Source organism: Apodemus sylvaticus, chromosome 18 (genome assembly GCF_947179515.1).
Source record: "Apodemus sylvaticus chromosome 18, mApoSyl1.1, whole genome shotgun sequence".
Classification (NCBI taxonomy): Eukaryota; Metazoa; Chordata; class Mammalia; order Rodentia; family Muridae; genus Apodemus; species Apodemus sylvaticus.
Genome location: NC_067489.1, coordinates 44,821,805 through 44,838,079, shown reverse-complemented (window position 1 = coordinate 44,838,079; position 16,275 = coordinate 44,821,805). Strand labels below are relative to the sequence as shown.

The window sequence follows — 16,275 nt, the reverse complement described above, 5'->3', positions numbered from 1 at the left end:
CAACTGCGTGGATATCCCCATGGCCCGGAACCCAGCAATATCAATAGAAGAGTTCTGAAGAGAACCGGGGAAGTGTCACCCTGGCTGCTAGACCAGAGGTATCAGTGACATTATGAACTGGCATGTACCCCAAACCTACACTGGCCTGGGAGCATATAGGTATGGCTAAAGCTTTGCTTTTCTTTCCCAAACATGTACGATTCTCATGTGGTCAAGTCTAATCCAGTAACATACGGGAAAGACAGCAATGGGGATGCAGTTCCAGGCTAACCAGGCTGCGGGTACAGAGTCAGTGGAACAGCAAAGAACCTTCCTGTTGTCACAGTAGTCGCATGCCAGTGAGAACCAAACAATAACAATTAAAGAAATGAACAATTCCTCATAGCAGCCTCCTAAGAGATAGACTTGGAATACACCCATTTTACAGATGAAGAAACTAAGGCAGAGACAGATTATGTATTTGTCCTAGCTCCCAGGAGATGGAGGAGCCAGGCCGGTGGCAGTCAAAGCCCTTGACATTAACTGCTACTTCTTCATTCTGCACAAAGTCTCCCTCACACTCAAACTGACCCCTCTCTCCAGCTAGGGAGAAAATATTTGAATTGTTTATTGCAATTGCCCATTCTGTCTTTTTTTTTTTTTCTAGACTGGATGTGAGATTTATTTCAAACATGGCGGAGTGTAGGACTCAGCACAATGAAAATCCTCAGGAGCGCAGAGCTCGCCACTTGTCCAGTGGGCCACAGCTGGGGGATGTGTGTGACCTGAGGCCGTCAGGAACACACCGATTCCCAGCTTCCGGTCTTCTAACTCGTCTGTATTAACCTTGTTGAAGCCCTACTTCTTTGCAACGTGGGTCTTCTGGTGGCCTGAGAACTCGCACTTGCCGTTATGACTGGCCCCAGTCATGTGCCTGTGCATGTCTGCAGCTAGTGCTGATGGACACGGTGACTTGGCCAGGGGAGCATGGCCACCGTGCTCCAGGCTTCCCAAGGTACCACAACACCTGTCTGGAACCTAGACTGTGAAGAGCAGGAAATATAAAGAGATAGGAGTATCTACCCGACATCTGTCTCCAAGGTCCTTAGTACAGCCCTTAGAAGCAACAGGCCTCATCCACTACCAAGATGGCTGCCCGTAGGCGGTGTGTACCAGAGCCCCATGAGGGAAGGACCTGTTCGGCTTAAATGACTCTCTCTCTCTCTCTCTCTCTCTCTCTCTCTCTCTCTCTCTCTCTCTCTCTCTCTCTCTCTCTCCACTTTTGGCACAGTCTCATGTAGCCCAATCCCCCTAGGTACCTAAGGGTGGCTTCGAACTTTCATCCTTCTGCCTCTAGCCCCTAAGAGCTGGACTTAACAGGCATGGGCTTCCGTGGCTGACAATTGTGTGTATTGATAGTGCTCCTTCCTAACTAGATATAAAACTCTTTGGTCCATGAGTTGCATGCTCGAGGTCACTGCTGACCGTGCTACGCATTCACCTGGCACTTTATTAATTCATGTTGCGCTTGCTGACTTTCTGCCTTTGACCCTCAGAGTGAGGGGAGTTCTACACATAGGTCTTCCTGCCTGAACAACGCTAATTCTGAAAGAGCTTCTTTCAGATGCGCCTATCAAATGCTCTTGTCAAGTCTTTGAAAGACAATCAGAGCCCCGGCAAGGGGCTTTGCTCTGGTCTCCTGCTAATCACATACTCCAGACAAGTCCAGGCCTGGGCCCAGGGAAGAAGAAAGAAAGAAGGGTCAGCCTCTGAAGGAGGACAGATGGGGCTCATGTTTAGATTTTCTGTGAAGAAAGTCATTCCATAGGATTATTAAGCAAATTCCAGAAGCTGATTCAGTTGCTGGAACGGAGAGACTCAAGGCTTCAGACGCAAAGGCTGTGCGTTTGCAAGTCCCGGAGTGAAAAAGCCTTTTGTTGACGTTTGCTTAGATTTATTGAATGTCTGGCCCACAGAAGGACACGACTTTGAGGAAAGCTACCCCACCTGCCCTACAGCTTTTTGGCCCTAGACCTCCTTCCCACCCGTCTCTTTGAAACCCTACCACAGTAGCAGCAGCAGGGTTTCCTCACATCTGAGAGGAAGGGAGTGGCCACTTCCGAAAGGATAGCATCTGTATTTTTAGACCGAAATATGCATTTACAATGCTTTTCTCCGAAAACACATAGGTGAGAAGTATTTTACATCTTAAACTGCAGCTGATTTCACTTAGACAACGAGGGAGGGGTGAACACGTTGCTTTGTTTCAACGGCTAAGCAAATTTTTTTAAATGCTTCTTGATTTTAGAGTACTCTCCTACCTTTTTCTTTCGTGTGTGTGTGTGTGTGTGTGTGTGTGTGTGTGTGTTGAGCTTGCCAGTGTGCGCATGTGTAGAGGACAGAACACAACTGTGAGTATCTTCTTCTGCCCCGCTCCACTGTGTTTAACAACACAGAGTCTCTCTGAATCTGTGGCTAGTCAGTAGGCTGTCAGGATGTGCCTGTATTGGCTTCCCCAGCGTTGGGATTACAGCACGTGTCACATGCCTGTCTCTATGTGGGTATTGGGGACCAAGTTCACCTCCTGACGCTACACAGTGAGCTCTTTACCCACTGACCCATGTCCAGTTGTACAACTAATTTAAACTTATCCCCAACTAACCTACAAATAAATGAAACTCAGACGACGGTTATCTTACTTGGCTTTGGCAATTACTGGGGTCAAGCCCTAATCTATTTTTCTAACTGTTGGCCTGGCTGCCTCCCCACCCGTGTACCTCAAATACTTGCTGTTTCTCCTGCCCACGTGCTCACGGTCCATCTCCCCTCACGGCTGCTTCCTCCTCTCTTCACATTCTTCTCCTGTCTCCTCCTCTCCTCTCTCCTTCTCTTCTCCACCCCCAACTTGGTAATTCAAAATCCACCTACCTCTAATCCCTCCTGTAATTGGCTGTAGGCAATTTTATTTAACCAATAATTTTAAATCAAGGAACAAGGTTTGCACAACAAAAGCTTGTGAGAATTGTAGGCCTAGGCCTTCCGTACAGAATTCAGCATTACAACACACAGCAATGGACCAAACACCAAACCTCGACCATGCCCCGCCCACTCTGCTTCTTTTGGGCTCCCTCAGCGGCAGAGTCCAGCAGTGTTCCTCCTTTGGGAATGCCAGGGCCCAGTGTGGAGAAAGGGCAGGGGCACAACTCAGTTCACATGGTTTGGTCACAATTATGTGGGGCCTCACCTATCGCTCGAGCCCTGGAGTCACCCAGCCCAGCGCCATCGTATGCAGGAGTGGCTAGGACCCTCTGCGTTTGGCTTGCAGCCCTGGTGAGCTGTTCTAGCCACCAGCTGGCGCTGGGGCCATGTTTCCCAAGAGTATTCCGAGCTCTAGAGGGCAACTGCCATTTAACTTAGAATCAGTCTGAGACCCGTGGCTTCAAGCACTTTACTGAAACAAACAAACAAACAAACAAAAAAACCGCTGGACCCACGCCTGTAATCCCAGCACTCTGGGAGGTAGAGGCAGGCGGATTTCTGAGTTTGAGGCCAGCCTGGTCTACAGAGTGAGTTCCAGGACAGCCAGGGCTACACAGAGAAACCCTGTCTCAAAAAATCAAATACAAACAAACAAACAAACAAACAAAAAAAAAAACAAAAGCACTTTACTGACTAAACTAGTTGTTGCCAGAAGAACTTCCGTGGCTCTCTTTGTGTGGCTCACTTTGTGTGGCTCAAGGGCTATTTCTGTGGCTTCCTTCGTGTGTCCCTGAGACATCCCACGCCTTCCAGTCCTCGATTGTTTACTGGTCTTGAAGTTCACTGATGCGGAACCTGTCACGGTGAGACAACGTGAATGCTTCTCGGGGCGGCGACAGGCTACACGCAAAGCCGCGGAGCTGAGCACCATCGTGAACAGCCGTCAGTCCTGAGCACGCTTCTCCAGGGCGGGAAGAGGTGGCAGGTGGCATGAAATTGCACAGAGCCCCCAAAGCTGCCTGAACGAGAAGACAGACTACAGATTCGGGAGTGGATAGAAGGCGGGAATATTGTGTACTAGGTTTACTGTGAGCATTTTTAAACACTCCCAAAATTTAAATTAAAGTGCAAGTTCATCTTATACGTGCATGAAAATATCACAGTGGATGGTATGAAATTGGTGTTCGTTAAGGAGAAAAGCTGGGTGTGGTGGTTTATGCCTGTAGTACAAGGGCTGAAGCAAGAGTCAGGAGGATTGCTGCAAACTTAACACCAGCTAGAGCTGCAAAGTGAGACTGTCTCGAAAGAAACCACACACACACACACACAGACACATACACAAACACACAGATACACAGACAGAGGGACACACATACACAAAGAGACACAGACAGACACACACACACAGAAAGACAGACACACAGACACACAGACACATACATACATATAGACAGACAGACAGACAGACAGACAGACACACACACACACACACACACACACACACACGCACAGTGTTGATCCCACACTTACCTGTCATTTATATTAAAAACTTAACTGTGCACACATTTGAACCATGTATCCACAGGTGCATCAATGTATGCTTGCATATATGAGTGTGTATATGTTTGTATGTTTACACATGTGTATAGTCACGATCCAGTGTTTAACAAGGGAAAGTGACAAGATCCAGTGAAAGAAGATTAGGATTTGCTCCAAGTCACAAGGCCAGAGAAGACAGTGAGACGCAAGGTGTGCAGGATCTCGGACTGTTGTGTGCCCTGCACAGTGAGTCTTGGCTTTGGGAGGTGCACTCCTGACGTCCCCATCACACTACTGAGTGCTCAGGTTGCTTTGACAAGATGCATAGTATTCCAGCCACCCATCTACAGTTCAGGAGAAGGGACAATGGCCCAGAAGGGGAGGCCCCACAGGGAATGGCAGCACCAGAAGGCACAGCGTTTCCAAGCAGCTGAGGTCCCCAACTTGGGCGGTGCTTTTCTCGTGTTCAGTTTGACTTGTAAGGAAGAGCCAGCCTGGCTGGAAAGTCACGAAGCACTGGCCTGGTGTCCGGGCTCACCTCTCCGTGCAGGGGAGTCTTGAGCAACGCCAATGGCTCTTGGTCTGAGTTCTGACAGCTGTCTCCGCTATGCTACTGTGTTCTTTCTGGAATATTCTTCTTCCTGTCTTTCTAAATTTTTTTTTTTGTTTTGTTTTTTGTTTTTGTTTTGTTTTTTGGATTTTTTTTTTCCTGAGAGAGGGTTTCTCCATAGCCCTGCCTGTCATGAAACTCACTTTGTAGACCAGGCTGGCCTTAAACTCAGAAATTTGCCTGCCTTTGCCTCCCAGAGTGCTGGGATTACAGGCGTGCGCCACCACCGCCCGGCTTCTTCCTGAAGGCACCCAAATCTGCCCTCAGCCTGTATACTCCACCCACCCCCAGCCTGTATACTCCACCCCACCCCCAGCCTGTATACTTCACCCCACCCCAGCCTGTATACTCCAGCCTGTATACTTCACCCCACCCCAGCCTGTATACTCCAGCCCATCGAGATCTTTCTCCTGCAGCTGCTCTTTTCCCTCTGGGCTGTAATTTCCTGCTCACTTATTGTTTTCTCCTTGGAGCACAGACTTCTCCATGACTGCAGCCCGGTCCTGCTAGCTTTCATGCAGCCTCAGCACTAATATTCATCCCTGTTACTAGTCAACATGCGATCAATAATATTGGTTGGATGACCAGACAACATGAACTTCAAAGGATTTGAAATTTTTACTTCTTGTGACCATGTGGTTTAAATCCACACGGAATCAAATGCACCGGGATTTGTTTTTGTTTTGTATTTATTTATTTGGAGATTTCTTTACTTTCTAAGGCAAGTGAGAGTGTTTGGCCAGTGCTGAGGGCTAGGAGAAACAGACTTCAATGTCGTTAAGACAGACTTAAGCAGGTTGGACGGCAGCCCAAGGGGATATTTGCAGAGCTGATGGCCCAGTGTTGAGGATAGAGTATATGAAATTTTTCAAACAAAGACTTTATTGACTTCTGCCGTAGTCAGCCTGGGAACGTGGTGCAATAGAACAGCTGGAGGGAGATGCCAGGGACAGGAACAGAAAACGAACCTAACCCCACTGCTGCCTCGGCAGCCACAGGAAGTGAACTTCATGCTTAGGGCAAGAGGATTGGGTCTGGTCAAAGAACAGACAGACAGATAGGCATCAGGCCCAGATGGAAGTATGGGTAAAAAATAGACTGAAATATGAACAGGCACATTAACAGCAGGGAGCAACCGCCCATTAATAGCTGAGTTCCCCTATAACAGAGAGTCTCTGACTGCCAGTCCCTTGACATACACATTCAATGGTCACATGACCAACAGGTCACAGTCATTGTCATTGGTGTTAGGTGTCCTCCTCTTGATGGAGTCCAGATGAAGGAGGTGCACCCTTTCCTTTCATCTGATAAGTTCCCAGGCCTGGCTTTTTTGAGAAGATGTTAAGACGTTAATATGGCCATGAGCTTGTAAGCTCAGTTTACCCCGATAAATGTATAGCGTGGAACCTTTTAAGCTCCAGGGATAAATCACTTATCAGCCTGTGCCATTGCGTGGTGCTGTTCAGAAGCTACTACATGACCGAACAGCCATCCCCCATCCTCCAAAGGAAGTCAAAAGCTGCTTGTGAAGTGGAGTCTCTCATGGCCAGGCACAGTTAGGAAAACCGCCATTTTAAACAATATGGAGTCACTTTGGGTGGGGCCAGCCTGATCCCAAGAATGCCCCTACCCAGGCCTCTGTGCAATTATCTACATGAGCATCAACGCACCATGAATTTCCCTGTCTGCTATTGCTCTTTAATCTACACTGGTCATGCCAGGCACAGTTCTTCGGTCTACTTGTTCTTTTTCAAGTGTGTGCACACGGAGCATGGGACACAGGTGGCTGGAATTTGTCACACTGATAAGCATGAACTTGTCCTTTGGGCAAACAGAAAAAAAATGAATATATCTAATTGGAAGGGTAACCCTTGACCAATGCTAAGAAGACATCCGTTAGAACTTTGGAAACATGGAAGCTGGCGTGTGGCTCAGTGCTACAGGGTTTGCCTCGAATGCATTAGTAGGCTCTAGGTTTGATCTACATAGCTGATGTTGAAGCTCGACTTTGATAGCAGGGCCTCCTGGGAACCCCAGGAGACTCTTTGCATCTCGGTCATCTTCTCTGATCCCCAGAGTTCTTTAAAACTTCTTGAACTCCACTGTGGCCTCTTTGGGTCTCTGCAGTCATTATGTTACTTGATGTAGTATAAACATTGTGTGACTTGTGTATAATTAACTAACATTAATTACTAATTAAGATTAGTAAGAAATTGGGTTTGTCTTGGCCAGGGCTAGCAAGGAAAGTGAGACTATTTGGCAAATTACGGCACACAAAGCTGACGCACCTTGTGAATTTATTGCTATTTAGTAAGTTCTTACATTATGGGAAGACACACGCTGTATTATTCATCTGTTTTGGACATCACCCGTTCAGGACACTCTTATTCATTTGCAAATATTCACTTGAGTCTGCTCCCTCCACAAAATCCTAGATACAACAATCTCAGCCAAAGGCTGAATGAGAAACTTGTGGGTGGGTTTCTACCATTTCAGGAACTAAAAAGGAGCCAGTTAGCTGAGGTTCCTTCAGCCATCAGAGAGCAGCCCAGACTGGTTTCCAGCTGAACACAAGGTAGGCCTCCAAAGCCTGCAGAGTCAAATGCATGGTCGAAATGTCTTTAAGTTCAATTAGCAAGGGCCGGACTGGCCATGGCTTCAAGTTAGCTGTTAGCTGAACTCAGAGGTTCAAAAGTTGTTTCCGTCTTGTGCTGCCGGTTAAGACCTGAGTATTTGGTTAGACACAGCGAAACCAACAATAAAACAGTTTTATGTTTTGGAATCTGTAAGCCGGTGAGCTGGTCTGCCTCGGGTGAAACTGTTTACTGCGCACGGATCTCTGCCACGGCTGTTCCCTTGTCATGCAGGAAGCATGAATAACTTTGAAGGAGCCTCGAGTAACTTTGTCAAATTAGAGATTGATGATTAGGTCTCGAAGCGACAAAGTACCTTGTGTTAGACAGGCGTCTGGGCAATATAATTAGAAGCACTCCCAGATGTCATGCTTGAACCTCTCAGGGTGGTGGAAAAAGAGATGCTGGCAAGAACTTCTCACACCTGAAGAGGTGTGTCACCAGACAGACACCCAAGCCAGAAGAGCCTTATACAATCTTAGACTCACTCAGGAGAGGTTATAGAGTTTGAACATGCATCGACCATTTCATTGTAGTTATGAAAAGCTGCCAGGGAAAAAGTACAAATACAGTACAGTCAATACTCCCAATATCTGACCGATCAGAAACAGCATGGTATTTCTGTCACAAGTGAAGATGTTTACAATTTAAGATAAACAGTTGCTTTCTCTATAGGAGCATTCATAATAGGTGGGCGCTTTGGTAATTCTGTGAGCATGGACCGACTGTGCTCCTGCCCATGGAAGAACGCTGGCTTCAGGATCTCTGAGACCCTGGTGAGGATGCTCTGTGAGTTCCATGCAACTGCTGTGTTCATGTGCTGAGTAGATTCCCTGCCCCTTTCTACCGATGCTTACTTCAGCAGAGGCCTCTCTGTAGGTGGGTGGTTTTTACCGCGATGTTTCCCCCTTCTGTTTTGTGAGAATGTTGTAGACTGACTTTCCCCAAAGATCGTTTGTAGTCACAGAACATCATTCGGTTCCAGTTGATGAAGTATTTATGGATTCTAGAATCTTCTACCTGCCTTCCAAGACCTTCTGTAGTGTAGCTGCAAATGTAATTCCTGGCTTGCGTTACGTTTCGGAACACATTAGCTAAGGTCTATAAACTGCCAGGTGCTGGTGGGTGTTGGGTGGGTATGCCGATTGCAGAGGCATAGCACGGGTTGCTCGTTCTCCAACGCCATGAGCTCATCTCCTCATCCGGGCAGCAGTGAGCAGCATTCCTATTTATTGTTCCTCCTTTATGAAAATTGCCTTGCTCTTACACACTGTGAGCAGTCTGCTGAGTTTCTAGAATGGGACCCCAGAGGCTGTGTCTATAAACACTAGGACTTTTCACAGTTCTGGTCACCGGGAGTCCAAGGTCGATGTTGTGGATGGACCCAGAGATGTTCTTGTGAACCAACTCACTAATGAATAAAGGAGCCAATCACTGGGCGAGTAGGGGGCACTTCCGGGTTGAATGGCAGAAGAGAGGAAGCAGGAGAGAGTGAGTTCCTTAGAACTGGGACAGCAGAGGGGTAAGATGTAGCTGCTGGAGTTTCACGGTATCATGGCGGATCTGCAAGGATTCGCCACAGGAGGAATCAGATTTTAATAAGGCTTACAAGATTAGGTTTTAGTTGTTGCACCCAGAGATTGAGTTACCATTGTTTCCTGAACTAAGTTTGTGTTCCGTTTTCCTTCACGTGGCGTCTCACCTGGGTTCAAGAGAGAAAGGTACACTCCAATGGGAACCTAGCGAGCTGGGTAGATGATTAGGAAGCTCCAGACCAGTGAATCTCCACGAGACAAAAACAGGTCGGCCATTGCCTACCAGTGCATGGCCAGCCAGGCTGCTGGGGCTAAGAGTTAGAGGCACAAGCACAAGAACATGCCGGTTTAGTTTTTAATATTTCCTGCTACAGGTCAGTTTATGGTAGTAGATCACTGTCTGGTGAGGATCCATTCCCCAGCTCATGGACCAACCATTTTCTAATATATTCTTAAATGTTGCCACACTAGCATCTATGGTTTTAGCACTTGAACTTTGGGAGATATCAACTCTCAGATCCCAGCAGCCAGTAAATATCTCTCTTTATTACAGACACTTCTCTGGTGACGTTAACTCTTAACTGCTCTTATTCAAAAACTGCAAAATGGCAGAACTCACTTCCACTTGATTGAGAGGCCACTTCATCATCTTTAATTTTGCTGTTGCTGTTTTTTGTTTATTCTGGGTCTGTGGGTCTCATGCGTTCTAAATCTCTGCTCTTGGCTGTGGATATGAGCTAATTATCAGCTTTAAACTCTGACAATGACTTCCCTATAATGCTGAACTGCAAGCAGACATTATAAGCTGAAGTAAACGCCCTTTCCCCCCTCAGTTTGCTTTTTTGGTAAGAATATGTTATTCGAGCAACAAAATGAGAGTAGAACACGTCTCATTGTGTATAATGTGTTTATTTAATTTTACTCTTTTTTTAATTTGGGGGAGCACCAGTGTGATGGGTTTAATTACATTTTTAAATATTATAAAAGCACAGATCAGGATGGAATGGCAGATTAAATGCTTTGCCCATGCTGCTGGCTCCCCTGGCTGACTGCCACCACTGTCCATTGCTTTTGGCCTGGCAGGCAATGGACGGTACCCAGAAAAGGGGCACAGAAGACTGTTCATCGAGTATATATTTTAAAAGGTGTGGTCAAGGCCAAGAAACAGGGGGATGGAAGCAGCAGATACTCCCTTGTCACTCGCTGGCCTGAAGGAGAGAGAAAAATGAGTGGCAACCTTTCCCCACTCCCATCCCCCCAGCAAGAGCAACCACCATAGAAAAAGTCCCTAAACAGGCCACTGTCTCAGGCATAGGAACACCACAACTGCCAAGTGCTGGCCTAACCAGGAAAAGCATGAGAGTAAATACCCCATTGTCTCTCTCTCTCTCTCTCCTCCTGGCCTCTAACAACTCCTTCATCCAGATCCAGCTGGAACAGGGCAGGAGAGCTGATTGGTACAGTCCTTGGCAGGGTAGCTCCTCGGTGGAGAGCTGGAAAGTGGGGGATGGGAAGAAAGATGGCAGAACTCCAGGTAGGCAGGCAGGCAGTCCTCCTGCAGCCTCCGAGGTTCCAGTCTCTGATCATCAGGTCGCCCACAACGCATGTCACTTGCAGGTTTCCTTGGCTGTCCTCTTAGGTCAGAGAAGTCTGTCTGCCTCAGTGTAGGGTGATCCCTTAAAGGGGAGCGCTGGAGCAGCAAGAGGCTCTCAATGGCTCTCTGTAGCCAGGATACCACAAAAGGGCAGATCTAAGAGACAGACATGGCCTGGAGGGACACTTTAATACTTTGAGTCTGACTCATGAAATCTAAGTGGTAATCAGTTAGCTCCTTGGGCCACCAAGCCGATTATTATGAAAGGACACCTCACTCTTAATTAATGCAAGGTAACACATAGAGGCATTCCTCCTTCCTGGAAATACAGCACTTTGACCATATATCGAACCCACACTACTGCAGGATTGTTCAGCCATAAGCCCTTCCCCAACTTGTATTGTGTGATGATAATTAACCAACTAGTTAGACAGCAGGAAACTGAGTACAGTCATTTATATGCCAAAGTTTGGGGTTGCAAAATACTGAATATAGCCCAGAAGTGTTGGCACACACCTTTTTTTTTTTTAAATATTTATTTATTTATTATATGTAAGTACACTGTAGCTGTCTTCAGACACCAGAATAGGGTGTCAGATCTCTTTACGGATGGTTGTGAGCCACCATGTGGATGCTGGGATTTGAACTCATGACCTTTGGAAGAACAGTCGGTGCTCTTACCCGCTGAGCCATCTCTCCAGCCCTGGCACACACCTTTAATCCCAGCACTTGGGAGGCTGAGGCAAAGGGGATCTTTGTATGTTTAAGGCCAGCCTGGTCTACAGAGAGTTCTAGGACAGCCAGGGCTATACAGAGAAATGCTGTCTCAAAAATAAAAACAACCAAAAATAAACAAACAAAAACAAAACCACATACACAAGACAAAACAAAAACCCCCAAACAAACCAAAACCCCAAAGCCAAGCCAACTCCCAATAACCAACTTCCACCCCAAACAAACAAACAAAAAAAAACAAACAACAAAACAAAAGGAAACAAAATGAAACAAAACAACAAAAAAACAAACCTCCAACCAAACAACCAAACAACCCACCAAAAAGATATGGAATTATATAAACACTATGACCAAGTAAGTTTTGGAGAGTTTTGCGTTTTCAGCTCATTGTTCTTTACGTTTAGACACGGGAGTGGTTAGGGTGGACCCACAGGGGCCAGAGATTTACAGAGTGGACCACAGAGCTCTGAGGTTGAGTGCTAGGAGTTAGGAGAGCCGTGCGTGCGGCACAGAGAAACTGCTTTGCAGTCAAAAGCACCAGACTCCTCAGGAGAGAGTGACACTCTGCCTGAAATCTTCTGCAGAAACATATGTTTCTTCTATAAGAAACATAATTCATAAGAATAACAATGTTTGTTTGTCGGGGGATTGGAGAGCTAGCTCAGCGGTTAATTACACTTGCTGTTCTTGCAGAAAACTAGAGTTCAGTTCCTCCAACTCCAGGGTCTTTTGACCTCTGGGCACCAGAATTCATCTCCCTCTCCCTCTCCCTCTCCCTCTCCGTCTCTCCCTCTCCCTCTGTCTCTCCCTCTCCCTCTGTCTCTCCGTGTCTGTTTCTGTCTCTCTGTCTCTGTCTCTTTCTCTCTCTCCCTCTTTCTCCCCCTCCCTCCCTCCTTTCCTCCTCTCTCTATCTCTCTGTCTCTCTGTGTCTCTCTCTCTCTCTCCCTCTTTCTCCCCCTCCCTCCTTCCCTCCCTCCCTCTGTCTCTCTATCACTCTGTCTCTCTGTCTCTGTCTCTGTCTCTCTGTCACACACACATACACGCACACAGAGAGCATTAAAAATGAACAAATCTTTAAAACTTCTTTATCAGAGGTTTTGTTGTTAATATTTATTAATTGATGGATGGATGGGTGGATTGATTGATTTGTTTTTTCGAGACAGGATTTTTTGTATAGCCCTGGCTGTCCTGAAACTCAGCCTGTAGACCAGACTGACTTTAAACTCCCAGAGATCTGCCTGCCTCTCAAGAGCTGGGATTAAAGGCATGGGTCACCATGGGCCACCACTGCCCTACTTTATTAGAGTTTCGAAGGCTGAGAAGCCCAAGGTCAAGGTACCAGTGGGTTCCCTGATGAAGGTCTGATCTCTGTTTCCAAGCTAATGCTTTAAACACTGCATCCTCTAGAGGGGAAGGGCATTGTGCCCTCTCCTGGCAGAGAGGACAGAAGGGTAAAGGAATGAATTCCCAGAAGCCCCTGCATAAGGACATATAATCCCATCTCTTCATACTTCCACATTGGCCCTGAATTTTGGAGGCGACACATCCACACTGGTTTAGAAGAGGCCTCAAGACAGTGACAGGAAGTAAATTTGTTGCCAGATGTTACAGTTTAGAGTTGATTCTTTCAGCTGGGTAGTGATTAGAAGAAAGTTGGCTAAATGATAGCCCTGAACATTTTGCCGTGGTAAGGCGTAACACAGTCTGTGTGAGCATAATTAGAACCTTTCTAGATGGTCTACATTTCCTCTGCTGTCCTGGGGTAACCAAGCTGTCTGTCACCTGCTGCTCTGGAGTCAGTTCTGTGTGTGAACCTAACACCTTGTCCACACCTGCTAGTGACAATACAGGCTAAATGGAGAACCACCGGGCGTGTCTAAACAGAGACAGCCTTCAGACAAGTCCACCAGCAGTTAACATGAGTTCTGTAAACATATTTTTTGTTGTTTTAATTTTGATTTGTCTTACAAGTTAGTTGTGCTTGAATCATTGACTTTTGGGAGTTCTTTATATATTGTGGATATAAGTTCCTCATCCTGTATGTAATTTGAACGTATGTCCCCTAGTTAGTTATGTTTTTGGTTGCATTTTTACAGCCTTGGGATCCAGGGTCTTGGTGTGTCAGCCTGGTTAGTTCTGGGATCACAGGCATGTGCAAATGGCTTGAAAGTGTCTTTGGATTGCAGCGGCATGTCTGAGATTGGGAAGGCTTACTTTAATCACTCTCTTAAGAACGGACAGTTTTGACTGACCTGTGGGTTAGACCAGTTAGATCAGTATGTCTTTGCAAACCCTCTATGTGAGGGAGTCTTCCTTGTACATACCCAGTTGTGCCAGCACTAGTCATTCAAAGGACTACTTCTTGCCGACTTTAATTTATAGGTATTTTTTATTATGGTCGTTGGTCAAAGTGTTTGTCTCTGAGTTTTCCAATTTTCTCTATCATGCAGTAAGCCTTTTCATCTCTGAGTAATACAGTCCTAATGACTTTAGCATATATATGTGTCTATATTTTTATATATTACATATTTATATATTATATATTGTAGCTATACAATATACATATATACACATAAAATCTTTTTATTTTGAAAAATAGCCTATTTATTAATTTAGAACCATTTGATCCCTTGGACATTTGCCTTAGAATATTGAACGGTACCCCCCGGACCTGGCCTGGACACCCTGGTTTAGTTCACAATGTTACTCTCCATGTTCATCAGATAACCCAGTTCTCAGTCATAAGAAAAACATTCTCTGTCCTCACTAGCTCTCCCTGGAGCCGCCCTTAGATTCCAGAGCCTTTTCTCTGGTTCTTGGATGTGGGTTTCACAGGTTCAGGGCTGCGACAATCCATCAGATTTGATTTTCTTTTGAGACAGTGTCTCACCAAGTAACCTTGCCTGTCTTAGAACTCACTATGAGGCCAGGCTGGTGTTGTACTCAATGATCCCCTAACCTCTGCTGGGAATAAGGATGTGTGCTATCACACCTAGCAGATCTGTCAAACCCATTCCAGCCTCTTCCGACTTCCTCTTTCGTCACCTTTCTTCTGCTTTTAGTGGGAAAACAGGATATTATTTTGGGTATTCAGACAAGCCTGAAATGGTACTTAATAAGTGTGGAGGTTTGATCTATTGCTGTGTATTGTAATGCTAAATTCTGTATCCCAGGGTCAAGTTTCGAGAATTCTTATGCATGCCATCTTTTGTTGGGCAAACCTTGCTCCTTAATTTAAAACTATTGGTTAGCCAGGCAGTGGTGGTGCACGCCTGTAATCCCAGCACTCTGGGAGGCAGAGGCAGGCGGATTCCCGAGTTCGAGGCCAGCCTGGTCTACAGAGTGAGTCCTGGAGGACAGCCAGGGCTACACAGAGAAACCCTGTCTTGAAAAAACCAATCCAAAAAAAACAGCCCTCTCCTCAGGCAAAAGCTGGATCCGTCAGGATTAATCCTTCCCCACACCCACCCTCACCCCCACTCTTCCCCACACCCACAAAGAACACAGAAGTTCAGACCCTTGCTTTATGTTTCACTCCTCTGAATTTTTTATTTTTTTAAGATTTATTTTATGTATTTGAGTACACTATAGCTTCAGACACACCAGTAGAGAGGATCAGATTCCAATACAGGTGGTTGTGAGCCACCATGTGGTTGCTGGGAATTGAACTCAGGACCTCTAGAAGAGCAGCCAGTGCTCTGAACTGCTGAGCCATCTCTCCAGTTCTCTCCTTTGGCTTTTATTACCCTCTCTCTCTGTTCCTTCCTTTGCAACTGTATGACGTCTTCCAGCACACGTTTATAGTTTACCTAGCTTTCCTGGGTGTTCTTGGAAGTACAGGGGTCTGATATGTAACTCCCTTCTATCTAGAAGCACCCGGCCAGTTCTAGGGTTCCCTCCTTCTGTCCTTCCACTGTCTTCTGAAACAGAGCCTCTGGGTGTATCTCACGATGGCCTTGGAATCCTTACCTAATCTAGGTTGGCTGGAGACTCGTTACATGCCTGAGTCCCGAGTGCTGGGATTGTGGAACATCCCACCAGCCTCAGCACATATATTTGATTTTGAGTGCTTATTAAGACAAGATTTTCTTTTAAGAGCTAATGTGCTCTGTTGTCAGAAATGGAAGGTCAAAATGCACATTTTTTCTTGTTGTTCCCTATAAAACATGCTGCCTTTACCAGCTACATATGTTTAATTCTGGTAGAAATACAGTTTTTAGACATAAAGTACGAGCCTAATTACCTTTTCAAGTTATGTTTAAGATTCTCAAAATAGGAGAGGGGGGAACTAGGAAAGGGGAAAGTTTTTAAGAATATAGAAAATAAATAAAAAAAAAAGAAATAAAAAAAAAGATTCTCAAAATAAACTCATGCCTTGAGGCCAGGCCTGGGTGGAGCTCTGAGTGTCTGGCTAGGGGGCCTGTGTCTGAGCTTTGGCTATGCTGCAGTGGGCCCAAGGAGGACGAAAGTGGAGCCGACCAAGAAGGTAGTGCAGGAGGTGTATGCAGCGTAGGAGGTGCATGCAGTGCAGGTGGTGCATGCAGTGCAGGTGGTGCATGCAGTGTAGGAGGTGCATGCAGTACAGGTGGTGCATGTAGTGCAGGTGGTACATTCAGTGCAGGTGGTGCATGCAGTGCAGGTGGTGCATGCATTGTGGGAGGTGCATGCAGT

The 16,275-nt window shown here is 46.2% G+C and overlaps 1 non-coding gene across 1 annotated transcript; it reads right to left on the bottom strand.

Moving 5' to 3' along the window:
• Window positions 1–1,067: 1,067 nt before the first annotated feature.
• On the bottom strand, window positions 1,068–1,197 carry LOC127669069 (small nucleolar RNA SNORA70). Its single transcript, XR_007974277.1, has one exon. It is a non-coding gene; the product is annotated as a small nucleolar RNA SNORA70 (small nucleolar RNA).
• Window positions 1,198–16,275: the final 15,078 nt, after the last annotated feature.